This window comes from Panulirus ornatus, chromosome 30 (assembly GCF_036320965.1).
Source record: "Panulirus ornatus isolate Po-2019 chromosome 30, ASM3632096v1, whole genome shotgun sequence".
Lineage (NCBI taxonomy): Eukaryota > Metazoa > Arthropoda > Malacostraca > Decapoda > Palinuridae > Panulirus > Panulirus ornatus.
In genome coordinates this window covers 18,650,927-18,674,242 of record NC_092253.1, presented here as the reverse complement: position 1 = coordinate 18,674,242, position 23,316 = coordinate 18,650,927, and the positions used below count along the sequence as shown (strand labels likewise).

General features: G+C 48.0%; 1 protein-coding gene across 2 annotated transcripts in view; it reads right to left on the bottom strand.

Moving 5' to 3' along the window:
* The window catches only part of LOC139758437 (uncharacterized), a 247,495-nt gene that overhangs the window by 157,793 nt on the left and 66,386 nt on the right, over positions 1-23,316 (bottom strand). For both annotated transcript variants that reach the window (XM_071679843.1, XM_071679842.1), the window contains exon 2: positions 8,641-8,680. The gene's annotated coding sequence lies outside the window, so the exon portion shown is untranslated. The remainder of the gene's footprint in view (positions 1-8,640; positions 8,681-23,316) is intronic.

The following is a 23,316-nucleotide window of genomic DNA, read 5'->3' as shown; positions in this document are numbered from 1 at the left end:
GGTCACACCACACACGGGCAGGGATGAGTAGGTCACACACCACACACTAGCAGGGGTGGGTAGGTCACACCACACACTGACAGGGGTGAGTAGGTCACACCACACACTGGCAGGGATGAGTAGGTCACACCACACACTGGCAGGGGTTAGTAGGTCGCACCACACACTGACAGGGGTTAGTAGGTCGCACCACACACTGGTAGGGGTGAGTAGGTCACACCACACACTGGCAAGGATAAGTAGGTCACACACCACACTGGTAGGGGTGAGCAGGTCACACCATACACTGGCAGGGGTTAGTAGGTCACACCACACACTGGCAGGGGTGAGTAGGTCACACCACACACCCGCAGGAGTGAGTGGGTCGCACCACACTGGCAGGAGTGAGTAGGTCACAGCACATGGCAGGGGTGAACAGGTCACATCATACTGCCAGGGGTGAGTAGGTGATACCACACTGTCAGGGGTGAGCAGGTGACACCACACACAGAGGTGAATAAGTCACACCACACACTGGCAGGGGTGAGTAGGTCACACCACACACTGACAGGGGTGAGTAGGTCACACCACACACTGGCAGGGGTGAGTAGGTCACACCACACACTGGCAGGGGTGAGTAGGTCACACCACACACTGGCAGGGGTGAGTAGGTTACACCACACACTGGCAGGGGTGAGTAGGTCACACCACACACTGGCAGGGGTGAGTAGGTCACACCATACACTGGTAGGGGTCAGCAGGTCACACTACACTAGCAGGGGTGAGTAAGTCACACAATACACTAGCAGGGGTCAGCAGGTCACACTACACTGGCAGGGGTGAGTTGGTCAACACACACTGGCAGGGGTGAGTTGGTCAACAAACACTGGGAGGCGTGAGCAGGTCTCACCACACATTGGCAGGGGTGTACAGGTCACACCACACACTGGCAAGGGTGAGCAGGTCACAACACACACTAGCAGGGGTGAGTGGCTCACACCATACATTAGCAAGGGTGAGTAGGTCACACCAAACACTGGCAGGGAGTAAGTAGGTCACCACACACACTGGCAGGGGTGAGTAGGTCACATCACACACTAGCAGGGGTCAGCAGGTCACACTAATATGGCAGGGGTGAGCAGGTCATGCCATACACTGGCAGGGGTGTACAGGTCACACCACACACTGGCAGGGGTGTACAGGTCACACTACACACTGGTAAGGGTGACCAGGTCACATCACACACTGGCAGGGGTGAGTAGGTCACACCACACACTGGCAGGGGTGAGTAGGTCACATCACACACTGGCAGGGATCAGCAGGTCACACTAATCTTGCAGGGGTCAGCAGGTCATGCCACACATTGGCAGGGGTGTACAGGTCTCACCACACACTGGCAGAGGTGTACAGGTCACACCACACACTGGCAAGGGTGAGCAGGTCACACCACACATTGGTAGGGGTGAGTGGGTCATACCACACATTAGCAGGGGTGAGTAGGTCACACCACACACTGGCAGGGGTGAGTAAGTCACACCACACACTGGCAGGGGTGAGTAGGTCACACCACACACTGGCAGGGGTGAGTAAGTCACATCATACACTGGCAGGGGTCAGCAGGTCACACTAATATGGCAGGGGTGAGCAGGTCATGCCACATACTGGCAGGGGTATACAGGTCACACCACACACTGGCAGGGGTGTACAGGTCACACCACACACTGGCAAGGGTGAGCAGGTCACACCACACACTGGCAGGGGTGAGTAGGTCATACCACACATTAGCAGGGGTGAGTAGGTCACACCACATACTGGTAGGCGTGAGTACGTCACACCACACTGGCAGGGGTAAGCAGGTCACACCACACACTGGCAGGGGTGAGCAGGTGACACCACACTGGCAGGGGTGAATAGGTCATACCACACACTAGCAGGGGTGAGCAGGTCATACCACACTGGCAGAGGTGAGTAGGTCATACCACACACTGGCAGGGGTGAGCAGGTCACACCACACTGGCAAGGGTGAGTAAGTCACACCACACTGGCAGAGGTGAGCAGGTCACACCCACACTGGCAGGGGTAAGTAGGTCACACCACACTGGCAGAGGAGAGTAGGTCTCACCACACTGGCAGGGGTGAGCAGGTCACATCACACACTGGCAGGTGTGACCCGGTCACACCACACTGACAAGGAAGAGTATGTCACAACACACTGGCAAGGGTAAGTAGGTCACACTACACTGGCAGGAATGAGCAGGTCAAACCACACTGGCAGGAGTGAGTAGGTCACACCACACTGGCAGGGGTGAGTAGGTCACACCACACTGGCAGGGGTGAGTAGGTCACACCACACCGGCAAGGGTGAGTAGGTCACACCACACTGGCAGGGGTGAGTAGGTCACACCTCACTGGCAGGGGTGAAGAGGTCACAACACACTGCTAAGGGTCAGGAGGCAATACCACAGTGGTAGGGGAGAGCAAGTCACACCTAACTGGAAGGGTTGAGGAACCCACACCCCACTGGCAGGGGTGAGGAGACCATACCACCCTGCCTGGAAAGGGTGAGGAGGTCACACCACACTGGTGGGGTTGAGGACGCCACACCCCACCTTGGTAGGGGTGAGAAGGTCACAACATACAAGAAGGGTAAGGGGGGCACGCCACAACTGTGGGGGTGAGTGGGCAACACCACACTGGCAGGGGTAAAGGGGCCACACCACACTAGTAGGAGGCCACACCACACTATTAAGGGTGAGGAGTTCACAGCACACTGGCAGGGTTGAGGTCACACCACAATGGCAGAGGTGAGGCAACAACATCCGGGTCGAGTAAAGGAGGCGACAAGGGAGGCTGGCTACATGGCCACACATCTACCCAGCTGAACACCCTCAGGAGGCTGGCCACATGGCCACACATCTACCCAGCTGAACACCGTCAGGAGGCTGGCCACATGGCCACACATCTACCCAGCTGAACACCGTCAGGAGTCTGGCCACATGGCCACACATCTACCCAGCTGAACACCCTCAGGAGGCTGGCCACATGGCCACACATCTACCCAGCTGAACACCCTCAGGAGGCTGGCCACATGGCCACACATCTACCCAGCTGAACACCGTCAGGAGGCTGGCCACATGGCCACACATCTACCCAGCTGAACACCGTCAGGGGGCTGGCCACATGGCCACACATCTACCCAGCTGAACACCGTCAGGAGGCTGGCCACATGGCCACACATCTACCCAGCTACTGACCCTAGTTAGGAACATAACCGTCTCTCACAACGTCACTTTTGGCGTCCGTAACTACCCAATAAGGAACCTTTTCTTTCCCCTAACTATGAGCAGCGTTACCATCTGCCAAGGGTACCAGATACCATCTGGCAAGGGTACCAGATACCATCTGGCAAGGGTACCACCAGATAGTACACATACAGTGTTGGTGTGCTGGCAGAGGGCCAGGTAACACCTGCAGCAGGTATCGATCACATAATAATGAGCTGGGGAGTCGTCTGTTCTTAGTAGCGATGGTGTTCTGTTACTTGACGGGCAAGTGGAGGCTTCACTGTAGTGCTTGACAGGTAGGCAAGTGGAGGCTTCACTGTAGTGCTTGACAGGTAGGCAAGTTGACGCTTCTCTGTAGAGCTTGACAGGCAGGCAAGTGGAGGCTTCACTGTAGAGCTTGACAGGTAGGCTTCACTGTAGTGCTTGACAGGTAGACAAGTGGAGGCTTCACTGTGGTGCTTGACAGGTAGGCAAGAGGAGGCTTCACTGTGGTGCTTGACAGGTAGGCAAGTGGAGGCTTCACTGTAGTGCTTGACAGGTAGGCAAGTGGAGGCTTCACTGTAGTGCTTGACAGGTAGGCAAGTGGAGGCTTCACTGTAGTGCTTGACAGGTAGGCAAGTGGAGGCTTCACTGTAGTGCTTGACAGGTAGGCAAGTGGAGGCTTCACTGTAGAGCTTGACAGGTAGGCAAGTGGAGGCTTCACTGTAGTGCTTGACAGGCAGGCAGAGGCTTCCTTATGTTACCTGACTAACAAGTGCGAGGTTTTCTTGTGTTACTTGACGAACAAATGGAGGCTTCTTTCGGCTGTTCGACAGGTAGTAGAGGCTTCCATGTGTTGTTGATACGGGCGAGTGGTGACTTCCTCTTACTTCTTGATGGGCAAGTGAAGGTTTCCCTGTGTTGCTTAACGGACAAGTAGAGGCTTCCTCGTGTTACCTGACAGGCCTACGGAGGCTTCCTTGTGTTAACGGACAAGTAGAGGCTTCCTCGTGTTACCTGACAGGCCTACGGAGGCTTCCTTGTGTTGCATTACCGGCCAGTGGAGGCTCTTTCATATTGCTTAACGGACATGTTCAGGCTTGCTTGTGTTGTTTGGCAGTCGGGATAAAGTTTCCTTCAGTTGCTTGATGGGCAAGTGTAAGCTTCAATGTGTTTCTTGACAGACAAGTGGAGGCCTCCTTGTGTTTCTTGTCAAGTGAAGGCTTCCTTGTGCTTCTCAACAAGTGGAGGCTTCCTTGTGTCACTTGAAAAGTGGAGTCTTCCTTGTGTTTCTTGACAAATAAGTGGAGGTTTCCTTGTGTTACTTGAAAAGTGGAGTCTTCCTTGTGTTTCTTGACAAATAAGTGGAGGTTTCCTTGTGTTACTTGAAAAGTGGAGTCTTCCTTGTGTTTCTTGACAAATAAGTGGAGGTTTCCTTGTATTGTTCGACAGGCCAACCGACGTTTCTTTACATTGCTTGACGGGCAGTTGAGGCTTCTTTGTTATGTGTACCGGAAAAGTGAACATTTCCTTGTGTTGCTTGTCGGCCATATGGAGGCTTCCTTGTGTTACTTGACAGGTCCGTGGAGACTTCTTTGTGTTGCTTGTCAGGCTGGTGGAGGCTTCCTCGTGTTGCTTGACTGGCCACTGAAGGTTTCTTTTTGTTGCTTGACGGGCCAGTAAAGGCTTCTTTGTGTTGCTTGTAAGGCTAATGGATAGGCTTCCCTGTGTTGCTTGTAAGGCCAATGGATAGGTTTCCCTGTGTTGCTTGTAAGGCCAATGGATAGGCTTCCCTGTGTTGCTTGTAAGGCCAATGGATAGGCTTCCCTGTGTTGCTTGTAAGGCCAATGGATAGGTTTCCCTGTGTTGCTTGTAAGGCCAATGGATAGGCTTCCCTGTGTTGCTTGTAAGGCCAATGGATAGGCTTCCCTGTGTTGCTTGTAAGGCCAATGGATAGGCTTCCCTGTGTTGCTTGTAAGGCCAATGGATAGGCTTCCCTGTGTTGCTTGTAAGGCCAATGGATAGGCTTCCCTGTGTTGTGTTGAAGTGGACTGATGAGGTTTCCTTGCTGCTTGATGGGTAAGTACAGGCTTCCTTATGTTGCTTCACTGACCAGTAGAGGCTTCCCTGACGGGTAAGTGGGGGTCTTCCTTGTGTTGTATGATGGGCAATTTTCTGTGTTGCTTGACAGGCAGGTGGAGGCTTCTTTGTGTTGCATGACAGACAGTGAAGACTTCCTTTTGTTCCTAGATGGTCCAGTGGAGGCCTTGTGATGTTCGACGGGCGGGTGAAGGCTTTCATGTGTTGCTTGACGGACACGTGGAGACGTCCTTGTGTTGCACACCGGATCACTGGAGGCTTCATTTGTGTTGCTCGACAGGCCAGGGAGGTTCCTTTTGCAGCGCTGAGGCGGGCTGGTGAAGTACCCATGTCGCTTGACGGGCCAGTTGAGGCTTCGTTGTCTTGCCTGACGGGTAGATGGAGGCTTCCTAGTGTTACATGACGGGCATTTGAAAAATTCCACGTCTTGCTTGACGGGAAAGAGTAGGCCTTCTTGTGTTGCACGACGGGTTAGTGGAGGCTTCTTTGTTTTGCTTGACAGGCACGTGGAGGCTTCCTTGTGTTGCTTGACGGGCGATTGGAGGATTCCATGTTTTGCTTGACGGGCAAGAGGGCTTCCTTGTGTTGCACGACAGGCCAGTGGAGGCTGTGTTGCACGACAGGCCAGTGGAGGCTGTGTTGCAAGACAGGCCAGTGGAGGCTGTGTTGCACGACAAGCCAGTGAAGGTGCGTCCGTGTGCGTGCGTGCGTGTGTGTGCGTGCGTGTGTGTGAGCGTGAGTGCTTGCGTGCGTGCGTGCGTGCGTGTGTTGCACGACGGGTTAGTGGAGGCTTCTTTGTTTTGCTTGACAGGCACGTGGAGGCTTCCTTGTGTTGCTTGACGGGCGATTGGAGGATTCCATGTTTTGGTTGACGGGCAAGAGGGCTTCCTTGTGTTGCACGACAGGCCAGTGGAGGCTGTGTTGCACGATAGGCCAGTGGAGGCTGTGTTGCAAGACAGGCCAGTGGAGGCTGTGTTGCACGACAAGCCAGTGGAGGTGCGTCCGTGGGCGTGCGTGCGTGTGTGTGTGTGCGTGAGTGCTTGCGTGCGTGCGTGCGTGCGTGCGTGTGCGTGTGTGTGTGCGTGGTTGGGTCTGGTGGGTTGGTGAGGCTCCCATCTTGTAAGATAGAGGGGGGGGTTGTCTCCGTCCCACTGACCGACATACGATTGTGTAAGGTTCTGTAGTCTACATGGTTTACGTCCACTAGTGTGTATGGTTTACGTCTATGGGTCTACATGGTTTATGTCCACTAGAGTATATGGTTTACGTCTATGGGTCTACATGGTTTATGTCCACTAGAGTATATGGTTTACGTCTATGGGTCTACATGGTTTACGTCCACTAGTGTATAGGGTTTACGTCTATGGGGTTACATGGTTTACGTCCACTAGTGTATATGGTTTACGTCTATGGGTCTACATGGTTTATGTCCACTGGTTAACATGTTTTTTTTTTAAGTCTACCAGTGTACATAGTACAAGTCTACCAACGTACATGGTTGAAGTCTACCAGCGTACATGGCTGAAGTCTACTGGTATCCATGGTTCAAATCTACCAGTATCCATGGTTTAAGTCTACCAACGTACATGGTTAAAGTCTACCAGCGTACATGGCTGAAGTCTACTGGTATCCATGGTTTAAATCTACCAGTATCCATGGTTTAAGTCTACCAACGTACATGGTTAAAGTCTACTAGTGTACATGGTTGAAGTCTACCTGTGTATATGGTTTAAGTCTACCAGTCTACATGGTTTACCTCCATTGCATTTAATATATTACCATCTTTGTGAGGTTTACTTAACACTTGCACCAGCCTTCACATGGTAAGTTAGCAGAGGTTTACATGTTTAGTTATTTCTAGAAGTGTTTGATTTACTTGTACGTACGTTCATTAACACCTCACCAACCAAATTATGCTTATATTAACCCCTCACTAACCAAATTATGCTTACATTAACCCCACACTAACCAACTTATGCTTACATTAACCCCACACAAACCAACTTAAGCTTACACTAACCCCACACTAACCAACTTAAGCTTACATTAACCCCACACTAACCAAATTATGCTTACATTAACCCCTCACTAACCAACTTATGCTTACATTAACTCCTCACTAACCAAATTATGCTTACATTAACCCCACACTAACCAAATTATGCTTACATTAACCCCACACTAACCAAATCATGCTTACATTAACCCCACACTAACCAACTTATGCTTACATTAACCCCTCACTAACCAACTTATGCTTACATTAACCCCTCACTAACCAACTTATGCTTACATTAACCCCACACTAACCAAATCATGCTTACATTAACCCCTCACTAACCAACTTATGCTTACATTAACCCCTCACTAACCAACTTATGCTTACATTAACCCCTCACTAACCAACTTATGCTTACATTAACTCCTCACTAACCAACTTATGCTTCCATTAACCCCACACTAACCAACTTATGCTTACATTAACCCCTCACTAACCAAATTATGCTTAAATTAACCCCTCACTAACCAAATTATGCTTACATTAACTCCTCACTAACCAAATTATGCTTACATTAACTCCTCACTAACCAAATAATGCTTACATTAACCCCACACTAACCAACTTATGCTTACATTAACCCCACACTAACCAACTTAAGCTTACATTAACCCCACACTAACCAACTTATGCTTACGTTAACCCCACACTAACCAACTTAAGCTTACATTAACCCCACACTAACAAAATTATGCTTACATTAACCCCACACTAACCAACTTATGCTTACGTTAACCCCACACTAACCAACTTATGCTTACATTAACCCCACACTAACCAAATTATGCTTACATTAACCCCACACTAACCAAATTATGCTTACATTAACCCCACACTAACCAATTTATGCTTACATTAACCCCACACTAACCAAATTATGCTTACATTAACCCCACACTAACCAACTTATGCTTACATTAACCCCACACTAACCAATTTATGCTTACATTAACCCCACACTAACCAACTTATGCTTACATTAACCCCACACTAACCAACTTAAGCTTACATTAACCAAAATATATTTTCATTGACAATTTAGCCACACTAATCACATTATAGGTCCACCACACCCACACTACACCCACATAACAGCCATGCTATGTGGTCCAGGTTCCACTGGCGGCTTGAGAACAGTACAATGGCCCCAGGGGACTGGGGGACTGTGCACGGGCCCCAGGGGGCCAGGGGGTGCAGTGCAAAGGCCCCAGGGGGTGTGGCGGGCAAAGTGGTGCTTACCTGGTTGGTGGAGGAGCTGCCTGCCTGCTGGACACGACACCTGCAATAACACATTATGATCATTACTCAGGTCTGCCGTGATCACAGGCGGGTGTGTGTGTGTGTGTGTGTGTGTGTGTGTGTGTGTGTGTGTGAAGGCAGGAGGTGTGAGAGACATGGGCAGGATAGGTAACACGAGACCTGATGGTCCATGAATGATTATTTGCGGTCACAATCTCACTTGTGGGGGAAACCAGATATCAAAATAGAATGTATCATCTCACCCACCTCTCCCTCTGGCTCAACAGCCGGCAGGGGGGTGGGAAAAAATCGTAAAGTTTGGAGGGCGAGATTACCACCACGAACGTATTATGGCATACTGTGAAAGGGGAAAGGGACGACTCTAATGGCAGTCAATTTCCCCAAGGAAAAAAAGCTCAAATTTAAAATTAAAAGAAAGTTTCATTTTTAAAAAAGTAATTTCATCTTTATTTTCACCGTCAGTGGTAGACGAATGTGGCTTTTTTTTTTTGCTCTGCTTTGGACACGGGATGTGCAACACGTCGTCTTCACTTCAGCAACTGAGGTACACTTCTCTACATTGCATTGCCACACGTCTTCATAATGACGGAATCTCCCGTACTACTCCTCACTTGGCTGCACCTCAGCATCTTGGTACATTTGCCACATTACGAGACTCAGGGACGGGACCCCTGCCACCACACCATACATGACCCTGCCACCATCACACCTGCCACCACACCATACCTGACCCCTGCCACCATCACACCTGCCACCACACCACACCTGACACCTGCCACCATCACACCTGCCACCACACCACACCTGACCCCTGCCACCATCACACCTGCCACCACACCACACCTGACCCTGCCACCATCACACCTGCCACCACACACACACCTGACACCTGCCACCATCACACCTGCCACCACACACACACCTGACACCTGCCACCATCACACCTGCCACCACACACACACCTGACACCTGCCACCATCACCCCTACCACCACACCACACCTGACCCCTGCCACCATCACACCAGCCACCACACACACACCTGACACCTGCCACCATCACACCTGCCACCACACACACACCTGACACCTGCCACCATCACACCTGCCACCACACCACACCTGACCCCTGCCACCATCACACCTGCCACCACACACACACCTGACACCTGCCACCATCACACCTGCCACCACACACACACCTGACACCTGCCACCATCACACCTGCAACCACACACACACCTGACACCTGCCACCATCACCCCTACCACCACACCACACCTGACCCCTGCCACCATCACACCAGCCACCACACCACACCTGACCCTGCCACCATCACACCTCACCCCACGTGCATCACACCTGACACCTACCACCATCACACCTGCCACCACACACACACCTGACACCTGCCACCATCACACCTGCCACCACACACACACCTGACACCTGCCACCATCACACCTGCCACCACACACACACCTGACACCTGCCACCATCACACCTGCCACCACACACACACCTGACACCTGCCACCATCACCCCTACCACCACACCACACCTGACCCCTGCCACCATCACACCAGCCACCACACTACACCTGACCCTGCCACCATCACACCAGCCACCACACCACACCTGACCCTGCCACCATCACACCTGCCACCACACACACACCTGACCCTGCCACCACACCATACCTGACCCCTGCCACCATCACACCTGCCACCACACCACACCTGACCCCTGCCACCATCACACCCGCCACCACACCACACCTGACCCCTGCCACCATCACACCTGCCACCACACCACACCTGACCCTGCCACCACACACACACCTGACCCCTGCCACCATCATACCAGCCACCACACCACACCTGACCCTGCCACCACACCACACCTGACACCTGCCACCATCACACCAGCCACCACACCACACCTGACCCCTGCTACCATCACACCAGCCACCACACCACACCTGACCCCTGCCACCATCACACCTACCACCACACCATACCTGAACCCTGCCACCATCACACCAGCCACCACACCACACCTGACCCCTGCTACCATCACACCTGCCACCACACCACACCTGACTCTGCCACCATCACACCTGCCACCACACCACACCTGACCCTGCCACCATCACAAGGGCGTACGTATGTACATCATGTTCAGCAGTTGCTCTTAACATGGCTCACAGTCTTGCGGTTCACATGAAGGCACAGAGGGTTGAGGTAGCTAGTGCAGCGTCAGAGGACACTAGGTAGACCACTAGTGACGCCCTGCGAGCGTGTCATGAAGTCATCCAGGTACTAGTGAGCGCTCTTGTGTCAACAGAGCAAGTTGACACCTCGCCTGACTTCTTTCGGTGATGTTCGGGGTCTATAAGAGGTTCAGGAGATCGGGCCAGGAAGGTGATCAAGAAACTATTCACCAAAAGGAACTGGAGACGTTGTGGATGGGTGTAACTTCACTGTCTTGCTGTTGTACTGAGGTGAGCTAATAGGAGTGGGGGGCCATCATGCTCATTCATCTGGGAAATTGTGTTAGGTTACGTAACTCATGGATACCTGGTGGAGGCTTCAAGGATCATCACCTCCCCTCAACCCAGGCTGGGCCCCGGATGCAGGGTTGTTGTTGTTGGTCGACCAAGCTGTTAGAAGCCGCAACCCTCAGGTGTATATATACCCCCCCGCCACACAGCCTGGCTGATGTGGTACACTTTGTAGGGACTTGTTCAGTGCATCTTGAACTTGTCTACCGTGCAGCATCCCAGGCTGTGTTTCTCATGATGGTAGATGGCAAGGTGTCTTGGGCCCCGCAGGTTTCAGATGTTCTCTCTCTTTGTCCATATGGCACCGGTGGATTTCAGAGGTGGATTTTTACAAATTCTTCCATGCTTGTCGTGCCAGTAAAATGTCATTTACGAATGTAAGTTGGGAACCTACTTTGTAGGATTTTCCATGTATAAATTATGATATACCTCTCCTGATTCCACTCTAGGACATTGAGCCTCAATGATTTCTGTCGTTCCTTGTAATTTAGTTCCTTTACTACATTAATACGGGTTGTGGAAGACCTCTGGACAGTTTCAAAATCCACAATTTCGCCTGCCTTGTATCGGTAATGTTAAAACACAACAATATTCAATTCGTAATAGAACGAGCGCCTCGCATAATATCATTGGATTTTCTTCTTCCTTGAAAGTCCGCAGGATCCAGCTTATGATACGTCTACATGAGGCAACCGTTTCTTTGTGTGTGTGTGTGTGTGTGTGTGTGTGTGTGTGTGTGTGTGTGTGTGTGTGTTATGATAAAGTCTGTGTCTTTCTGGCAATGTGTGTTGTTTACAGCTTCTTAATTTTCATCATACTGAGGTTTAAATCTATCTCTACTGAAAAGCTTGTGGTTCTCGGTTGCCAGTTAAAGACGACGTTTCTCTCTTTTTGTCGCCTTTCGCCATCTTCTATTGATGTAATTTCCATATCCATTCATGTATCATCTGCAAAGGATGGTAGGAAACTGTGGCTCGTGTTTGCGTCAATATCAGAGATAAGAATGAGGAACAGGAGGAGCACAAGTACACATGCTTGGGGGACTGAGCTTGTACCATGGAGTCGCTGGAGATGGCATGGTTTACGTGTTGTGATCTATTAGTAAAAAAAATTGTATTTCTAATCCCCCAATTTTTCCTGTTGTTTCCATCCTTCACATTTTATCTGCTATGAAACCGTGGGCAAATGTCATATGCTTTTGCCAAGTCTGTGTACACCACGTCAGCATTTCCTTCGTTTTCCACAGCTTCAACAATGCTATCATAATGGTCAAGCAACTGAGTGAGACAAGATCTTCCCGCCCTGAGGCCAAAATTGTCCTGGGTTATATACATTGTTCTTAGCCATAAAGTCAGTCAGCTGGCCTCCTAGTATTCTTGCCAAGATTCTAATGATATGCGATGGTAAAGGTGTCGGTCCGTTAATAGTTTTTTTTGGGACTGTTCTACGTCCACCTTAGTGGAGCGGGTCGATGTATGTGGAACACTTCCAGACTCTCGGGATGATGTTAGAATGTAGACAGTTATTTTCCAGAGGATATGTAGCGCATGCGCTGGAGGTGTTGTACATCTCTTTATGAAGACTGAGTACATGAGTCCGGGCCTGGGGCTGAGTCCATGAGTCCGGGCCTGGGGCTGAGTACATGGCTATGAATACTTATGAAGACTGAGTACATGAGTCCGGGTCTGGGGCTGAGTACATGGCTATGAATACTTATTGATATTGCTATTTTTTCAAAACTCATTCATCTCTTGGTAGTAGTCTGTAGTTACCTTCTGTTTTCAGTGGATCAGTGGAGTTTGTGGTTCTGATTTGCGTTCTGCACATGAGTAAAAGTATTTTGGGTTTCATTTCCTACTTCATTTATGCCATTTTTGTCTTCATTTTCCCGTATTTCATAAGATATTTTTAGTCTAATGTTTCTGTCCGATGATTCACGTGACAGGTTTTCTTTCCTTTGCTGGCTGGGTTGTAGGTTCTCTGCTGGCTGGGTTGTTGGTTCTCTGCTGGCTGGGTTGTTGGTTCTCTGCTGGCTGGGTTGTAGGTTCTCTGCTGGCTGGGTTGTAGGTTCTCTGCTGGCTGGGTTGTAGGTTCTCTGCTGGCTGGGCTGTAGGTTCTCTGTTGGCTGGGTTGTAGGTTCTCTGCTGGCTGGGCTGTAGGTTCTCTGCTGGCTGGGTTGTAGGTTCTCTGCTGGCTGGGTTGTAGGTTCTCTGCTGGCTAGGTTGTAGGTTCTCTGCTGGCTGGGTTGTAGGTTCTCTGCAGGCTGGGTTGTAGGTTCTCTGCTGGCTGGGCTGTAGGTTCTCTGCTGGCTGGGTTGTAGGTTCTCTGCTGGCTGGGTTGTACGTTCTCTGCTGGCTGGGTTGTAGGTTCTCTGCTGGCTGGGTTGTATGTTCTTTACAAGATCTACAGTTGTTTTTCGTCACCTGTAAATTGCTCGTCTTGCTCGTTCTAACCTCGACTTTGTGTGTTTTCTTCTGGCTGGCTGGTTGGTTGGTTGGTATGTGTCAGTTGCATGGTTGGAGGACCAAAGTGGTCATGTCATTTCCATATTCCTCCTCTGTTGTGGTAGTCAGCAGGTTTTCCCATTGTGTGGCAGACATTTCACTCATCACATACTCCCACTTTATGTCTTTACTATTAAAACTGAAGTTACTGAAAGCACTTCCAATGTTTAACGTGTTCTGTCTCGGAGGTTTTCAACACAAACTTGTTTTCACTTCAGTTGTTGAGCTGTGATCACAATGTTGGAGATGGTCAAGTCACATATTACCTCTACATTATTTGTCAACATTAAGTCCAGAGCGGTATTTCCTGTGGTTGGTTTTCTCTTTTGTGTGTTGGTTTATGACGAACTTTTCACATAGTCTGAATAACTGTCTTTGCTGCAGCTGTTCGTGCGAGGTGCTTCCAGTATGAGCAGTTCCCGCTACCATGGTATGTGTCCTGCCTGGAGTCATGTAACGTGTGGTCGGTTGGAGTCTCCTGAGACCAGTATATTTGGGGCTGGGTTTCTGAGGAGGAGGAGGAGGAGGAGGAGGAGGAGGAGGAGGAGGAGGAGGAGGAGGAGGTGGAGGAGGAGGAGGAGGAGGAGGAGGAGGAGGAGGAGGAGGAGGAGGAGGAGGAGGTGGAGGAGGAGGAGGAGGAGGAGGAGGAGGAGGAGGAGGAGGAGGAGGAGGAGGAGGAGGAGGTGGAGGAGGAGGAGGAGGAGGAGGTGGAGGAGGAGGAGGAGGAGGAGGAGGAGGAGGAGGAGGAGGAGGAGGAGGTGGAGGAGGAGGTGGCCAATGTGATTGTCTGTATATGTTCGTCCTGACGTCAGCTGGCGAGGCCTTGCATGTGGCGGTGTGTATCATCGCTGCTATGACCACACGGGCGGTGTCCACCTTGACAACGAGAGCTTCTACTGCATCACTGGAGGAGGAGTTCAGGAATACATCCACCACAAACTTTCTTGTCACACGAAGCCAATCATCTGCTCAGATCACTCGTACACTGACGCTCAAACTGAATCTTATAACGAAGATGATACGTATCTCATATAACGTACAAGAAATACGTTACTGATATAACACAATGGGATTCCTCAATAAGTGTTTCAAAACCCTTGTTTGTACACACACACACACACACACACACACACACACACACACACACACACACGCGCGCGCACACACACACGAACGAACGCACTAACCTAACCTAACAAATGAAAACTAACATAAGTTTACTTACAAACTAAGACTGACAATAGAGCAAAATAATGTAAAATCAATAAAAGCACAACTGAGAATATTAACTGTGTAGCTTTCATTACGTATCGGTTACTTAAGACATTAAACCAAGCATGATAACTGTCACAATATATATCACAATCTTCCAGTCACACACTGTACTGACGCACACGATCTTCAGGACTGCTCAGAGCGCGTTCTCACGATTAATGGCGTCCTAGCTTCCTCTCTTCGATGTATATCAACTGACTGTTATATTTCTCTCTTGTCTCTCCCCTGATGATGTGATTATTACACGAAAGTGCACTTGGGAACTTTTCGTGTTTCATTTTCCCCGTGGACTCATAGGAACTTCTTTATAAATAACTTACGTTTATGATCGATGGTGAGGTTTTATGACCACAAATGTGGGAAGAGTTTACAAATATACAGTGTTAACCACTGTGCCCTCCTGCTCCTCCGTCGTTTAGTTAAAAGTTTGGAAAAAAGAAAGATTATGAAGCTAAGAGAACTACACTAGTTATCCCCACACAACGAAGATTCTAAATAACACGAAAGAAACTGTACGAGACAGAATAACTGATATCACACTAATCTTAATGACAATGAGAGGCTTAGGCAAACACATCCATCAAGCACCTAGGCCTACAGTACAGAGAGGAAGTGGAGGGGAACTATTGGACATGGGGTGGCCAAGAGCGACTCTCTCTTACATCAAGGCAAATCAACATCGCTGTTGCCATCTTGACATCCGAGACTTTGCTCAGACCAGAACCTCATCCGAGACTGAAAGCTAAATAGGACGCCCTGAGGCACACTGACACATGTATCACCACCGAATATAATACTTCACAACTTATATATATACACAACACACCCCTGCTGCTGCATGTAGTGCTGGCGCACACTGATGGTAGGATCAATAACATGCCACAAAACACAGTTCTTCACTCGTCTCATGGCCGTAAAACATGTCATTGTCGCCAAGAAAGACAGACTGTAGGTGAATAATCTCAAAAACAGCATCAAACTCACATCAACATGACCACAATGTGCTTGTGTCTACAGCACGACACAAGCATAACACACTGTGCTTGTGTCTACAGCACGACACAAGCATAACACACTGTGCTTGTGTCTAGCATAACACAATGTGCTTGTGTCTACAGCACGACACAAGCATAACACACTGTGCTTGTGTCTACAGCACGACACAAGCATAACAAAATCAGCAGTTAGGAAGCATTTCCTGGACTCCCTCCATACTGGGTTCACGATACATGAGACAACATATACACCATCATACACTTAAATCTCTGGGATACTATGCTTCGGGGGGGGGGGGGGGTGTCTATATACACCTGACGATTGCGGCTTCTAACAGCCTGGTCGACCAACAACAACAACCCTGCATCCGGGGCCCAGCCTGGGTTGAGGGGAGGTGAAGATTCCCGAAGACTACACCAAGTATTCATATTAACCAGATGTCGCTCTGTGCAGAACGTAGGAGCTCCTTTAGTGTGATGATAGAGAGCTGAATTTTATCATTCTTATGTTGAAGGTAATTATTCTTGTTCAGTAATGTGAGATGAGGTCAAGTATTAGACTCTACCGTCACATATCTGTGCAGACGCAGTCTTGAAAGATGTTCTCCACCCTACATAAAGCGGCAGACACATAAGGGAAGATATACACGCCACGTCGAGATCAGTTGATATAGACGGCTTGTGAATGTAAAGTAATGGCTGAAAACCGAACAAAAATAAAGATAAGATATTTTGATATGCAACTTTTCCATAACTTTTCTCTCTTCTTATCTCTATATCAACGTGCGTTACGCTTTTACAATAATCGCTCGACAGTTTTTGACATGTTACACTCCCGTGGTGTAGCGGTTAGCGTTCCTGACCGTGACGCTTCCACGAGCCGCCCAGGTTCGAGCGCATACGTTCGAATCCTGGTTACGCCGGTCGGTCCACAGTCATCACTGCTGTTCATCCATCCTTAACGATTGGTCGACAAAATGGGTACCTGGCTCTGGCTAGGATATATACATATATGTATATATATATATATATATATATATATTTTGTCGCTGTCTCCCGCGTTTGCGAGGTAACGCAAGGAAACAGACGAAAGAAATGGCCCAACCCACCCCCATACACATGTATATACATACGTCCACACACGCAAATATACATACCTACACAGCTTTCCATGGTTTACCCCAGACGCTTCACATGCCCTGATTCAATCCACTGACAGCACGTCAACCCCGGTATACCACATCGATCCAATTCACTCTATTCCTTGCCCTCCTTTCACCCTCCTGCATGTTCAGGCCCCGATCACACAAATTCTTTTTCACTCCATCTTTCCACCTCCAATTTGGTCTCCCACTTCTCCTCGTCCCCTCCACCTCCGACACATATATCCTCTTGGTCAATCTTTCCTCACTCATTCTCTCCATGTGCCCAAACCATTTCAAAACCCCCTCTTCTGCTCTCTCAACCACGCTCTTTTTATTTCCACACATCTCTCTTACCCTTACGTTACCTACTCGATCAAACCACCTCACACCACACATTGTCCTCAAACATCTCATTTCCAGCAAATCCATCCTCCTGCGCACAACTCTATCCATAGCCCACGCCTCGCAACCATACAACATTGTTGGAACCACTATTCCTTCAAACATACCCATTTTTGCTTTCCGAGATAATGTTCTCGACTTCCACACATTCTTTAAGGCTCCCAGATTTTCGCCCCCTCCCCCACCCGATGATCCACTTCCGCTTCCATGGTTCCATCCGCTGCCAGATCCACTCCCAGATATCTAAAACACTTTATTTCCTCCAGTTTTTCTCCATTCAAACTTACCTCCCAATTGACTTGACCCTCAACCCTACTGTACCTAATTACCTTGCTCTTATTCACATTTACTCTTAACTTTCTTCTTTGACACACTTTACCAAACTCAGTCACCAGCTTCTGCAGTTTCTCACATGAATCAGCCACCAGCGCTGTATCATCAGCGAACAACAACTGACTCACTTCCCAAGCTCTCTCATCCACAACAGACTTCATACTTGCCCCTCTTTCCAAAACTCTTGCATTCACCTCCCTAACAACCCCATCCATAAACAAATTAAACAACCATGGAGACATTACACACCCCTGCCGCAAACCTACATTCACTGAGAACCAATCACTTTCCTCTCTTCCTACACGTACACATGCCTTACATCCTCGATAAAAACTTTTCACTGCTTCTAACAACTTGCCTCCCACACCATATATTCTTAATACCTTCCACAGAGCATCTCTATCAACTCTATCATATGCCTTCTCCAGATCCATAAATGCTACATACAAATCCATTTGCTTTTATAAGTATTTCTCACATACATTCTTCAAAGCAAACACCTGATCCACACATCCTCCACCACTTCTGAAACCACACTGCTCTTCCCCAATCTGATGCTCTGTACATGCCTTCACCCTCTCAATCAATACCCTCCCATATAATTTACCAGGAATACTCAACAAACTTATACCTCTGTAATTTGAGCACTCACTCTTATCCCCTTTGCCTTTGTACAATGGCACTATGCACGCATTCCGCCAATCCTCAGGCACCTCACCATGAGTCATACATACATTAAATAACCTTACCAACCAGTCAACAATACAGTCACCCCCTTTTTTAATAAATTCCACTGCAATACCATCCAAACCTGCTGCCTTGCCGGCTTTCATCTTCCGCAAAGCTTTTACTACCTCTTCTCTGTTTACCAAATCATTTTCCCTAACCCTCTCACTTTGCACACCACCTCGACCAAAACACCCTATATCTGCCACTCTATCATCAAACACATTCAACAAACCTTCAAAATACTCACTCCATCTCCTTCTCACATCACCACTACTTGTTATCACCTCCCCATTTGCGCCCTTCACTGAAGTTCCCATTTGCTCCCTTGTCTTACGCACTTTATTTACCTCCTTCCAGAACATCTTTTTATTCTCCCTAAAATTTAATGATACTCTCTCACCCCAACTCTCATTTGCCCTCTTTTTCACTTCTTGCACCTTTCTCTTGATCTCCTGTCTCTTTCTTTTATACATCTCCCACTCAATTGCATTTTTTCCCTGCAAAAATCGTCCAAATGCCTCTCTCTTCTCTTTCACTAATAATCTTACTTCTTCATCCCACCACTCACTACCCTTTCTAATCAACCCACCTCCCACTCTTCTCATGCCACAAGCATCTTTTGCGCAATCCATCACTGATTCCCTAAATACATTCCATTCCTCCCCCACTCCCCTTACTTCCATTGTTCTCACCTTTTTCCATTCTGTACTCAGTCTCTCCTGGTACTTCCTCACACAAGTCTCCTTCCCAAGCTCACTTACTCTCACCACCCTCTTCACCCCAACATTCACTCTTCTTTTCTGAAAACCCATACAAATCTTCACCTTAGCCTCCACAAGATAACGATCAGACATCCCTCCAGTTGCACCTCTCAGCACACTAACATCCAAAAGTCTCTCTTTCGCGCGCCTGTCAATTAACACGTAATCCAATAACGCTCTCTGGCCATCTCTCCTACTTACATACGTATACTTATGTATAGCTCGCTTTTTAAACCAGGTATTCCCAATCACCAGTCCTTTTTCAGCACATAAATCTACAAGCTCTTCACCATTTCCATTTACAACACTGAACACTCCATGTATACCAATTATTCCCTCAACTGCCACATTACTCACCTTTGCATTCAAATCACCCATCACTATAACCCGGTCTCGTGCATCAAAACCACTAACACACTCATTCAGCTGCTCCCAAAACACTTGCCTCTCATGATCTTTCTTCTCATTCCCAGGGGCATATGCACCAATAATCACCCATCTCTCTCCATCAACTTTCAGTTTTACCCATATTAATCGAGAATTTACTCTCTTACATTCTATCACATACTCCCACAACTCCTGTTTCAGGAGTACTGCTACTCCTTCCCTTGCTCTTGTCCTCTCACTAACCCCTGACTTTACTCCCAAGACATTCCCAAACCACTCTTCCCCTTTACCCTTGAGCTTCGTTTCACTCAGAGCCAAAACATCCAGGTTCCTTTCCTCAAACATACTTCCTATCTCTCCTTTTTTTACATCTTGGTTACATCCACACACATTCAGACACCCCAGTCTGAGCCTTCGAGGAGGATGAGCACTCCCCGCGTGACTCCTTCTTCTGTTTCCCATTTTAGAAAGTTAAAAAATACATGGAGGGGAGGATTTCTGGCCCCCCGCTCCCGTCCCCTCTAGTCGCCTTCTACGACACGCGAGGAATGCGTGGGAAGTATTCTTTCACCCCTATCCCCAGGGATGATATATATATATATATATATATATATATATATATATATATATATATATATATATATATATATATATATATATATATATACATATATATATATACATACACATACACACGCACATATATACACACACACACACATATACATATATATACATATGAAAAAAGTAAGAAATAATTTAGAAAACTGAAACTTCTAGCTTGAAATGAAATGAGAAAATGAATGTCACATAATGGTTCAACCTCTGGCTATGGAAAAGGGAAATGTATAATTTATTTACACAAACGTCAATAGTAGTTCTCATCAATTTAACCACTGTATCAATAAGCTTCAATGTCTAAGCTACATTTTTTTTTCCAATTTTACTATTTTCTTGTCAAAGCACCATGTATGAAAACTATCACTCCAGTAACACAACTATAAACATTTACTTCCCCTTTAAAAAAGTTCTGGGGAAGTCTGTCTCGATACACTGCGGGACACTCTACCACCTGGCGAGGTTTGTGTTGCAATGGTTCTTGATTCACAAACGTAGTAGCATCACCGGTGGGCGGAAGAACATTCTTGTAACCACAGCAAGGATCACAGTCCGTGCAACTCCATTATATATATATACATATATATATATATATATATATATATATATATTTATTTATTTATTTTTTTTTTTTTTTTGCTTTGTCGCTGTCTCCCGCGTTTGCGAGGTAGCGCAAGGAAACAGACGAAAGAAATGGCCCAACCCACCCCCATACACATGTATATACATACGTCCACACACGCAAATATACATACCTACACAGCTTTCCATGGTTTACCCCAGACGCTTCACATGCCTTGATTCAATCCACTGACAGCACGTCAACCCCGGTATACCACATCAATCCAATTCACTCTATTCCTTGCCCTCCTTTCACCCTCCTGCATGTTCAGGCCCCGATCACACAAAATCTTTTTCACTCCATCTTTCCACCTCCAATTTGGTCTCCCTCTTCTCCTCGTTCCCTCCACCTCCGACACATATATCCTCTTGGTCAATCTTTCCTCACTCATTCTCTCCATGTGCCCAAAGCATTTCAAAACACCCTCTTCTGCTCTCTCAACCACGCTCGTTTTATTTCCACACATCTCTCTTACCCTTCCGTTACTTACTCGATCAAACCACCTCACACCACACATTATCCTCAAACATCTCATTTCCAGCACATCCATCCTCCTGCGCACAACTCTATCCATAGCCCACGCCTCGCAACCATACAACATTGTTGGAACCACTATTCCTTCAAACATACCCATTTTTGCTTTCCGAGATAATGTTCTCGACTTCCACACATTCTTCAAGGCTCCCAGAATTTTCGCCCCCTCCCCCACCCTATGATCCACTTCCGCTTCCATGGTTCCATCCGCTGCCAGATCCACTCCCAGATATCTAAAACACTTCACTTCCTCCAGTTTTTCTCCATTCAAACTCACCTCCCAATTGACTTGACCCTCAACCCTACTGTACCTAATAACCTTGCTCTTATTCACATTTACTCTTAACTTTCTTCTTTGACACACTTTACCAAACTCAGTCACCAGCTTCTGCAGTTTCTCACATGAATCAGCCACCAGCGCTGTATCATCAGCGAACAACAACTGACTCACTTCCCAAGCTCTCTCATCCCCAACAGACTTCATACTTGCCCCTCTTTCCAAAACTCTTGCATTCACCTCCCTAACAACCCCATCCATAAACAAATTAAACAACCATGGAGACATCACACACCCCTGCCGCAAACCTACATTCACTGAGAACCAATCACTTTCCTCTCTTCCTACACGTACACATGCCTTACATCCTCGATAAAAACTTTTCACTGCGTGCATGGCTGGGTTGAGTGCTGCTCAAGTGTGAAGTAACGGTGGAAGTATATATGGGTGTGAGGCACTTCACCCACTCCAGGAGGCAGTCATCACTCAGTCGTACTTAAGTATCGTCCACGCGAATCGCTCAGAGCACGTCATAGGAAATGATTGCCATCGTGGGACACCAATCGGAGGTCATTGAGAGTCCCAGGACCAGAAGCTGTCGTGGAAGCATTTCGTCAAAGGTTGATTCGTGGCTCCTCGTCTCGCCTCACCGTCTCTCCTGGGCTCTGGAGTCGGTATGCTGAGGCAAGCGTCTTCGATGTGGCCCGGGCTATCGTGCCAGCCTATGCGGCACTTCAGCAACCCGGAATTATTCCCTGAAACAACGCTTGGAAGGAGGCAGAAGTGATATTGTGACAGTGATTGTGTCAGCGTCGCGTCGCCTCGCCGCAGTGTATCGAGACAGACTTCCCCAGAACTTTTTAAAGGGGAAGTAAATGTTTATAGTTGTGTTACTGGAGTGATAGTTTTCATGCATGGTGTTTTGACAAGAAAATAGTGAAGTTGGAGAAAAATGTAGCTTAGACATTGAAGCTTATTGATTCAGTGGTGAAATTGATGAGAACTGCTATTGACGTTTGTGTGAATAAATTGTACATTTCCTTTTCCATAGCCAGAGGTTGAACCATTATGTGACGTTCATTTTTTCATTCATTTCAAGCTAAAAGTTTGTTTTCTAAATTGTTTCTTACATTTTTCATATGTATATATATGTATGTGTGTGTGTGTGTGTGTGTGTGTGTGTGTATATATATATATATATGTATATTATCCCTGGGGATAGGGGTGAAAGAATACTTCCCACGTATTCCTCGCGTGTCGTAGAAAGCGACTAGAGGGGACGGGAGCGGGGGGCCGGAAATCCTCCCCTCCTTGTATTAACTTTCTAAAATGGGAAACAGAAGAAGGAGTCACGCGGGGAGTGCTCATCCTCCTCGAAGGCTCAGAGTGGGGTGCCTAAATGTGTGTGGATGTAACCAAGATGTGAAAAAAGGAGAGATAGGTAGTATGTTTGAGGAAAGGAACCTGGATGTTTTGGCTCTGAGTGAAACGAAGCTCAAGGGTAAAGGGGAA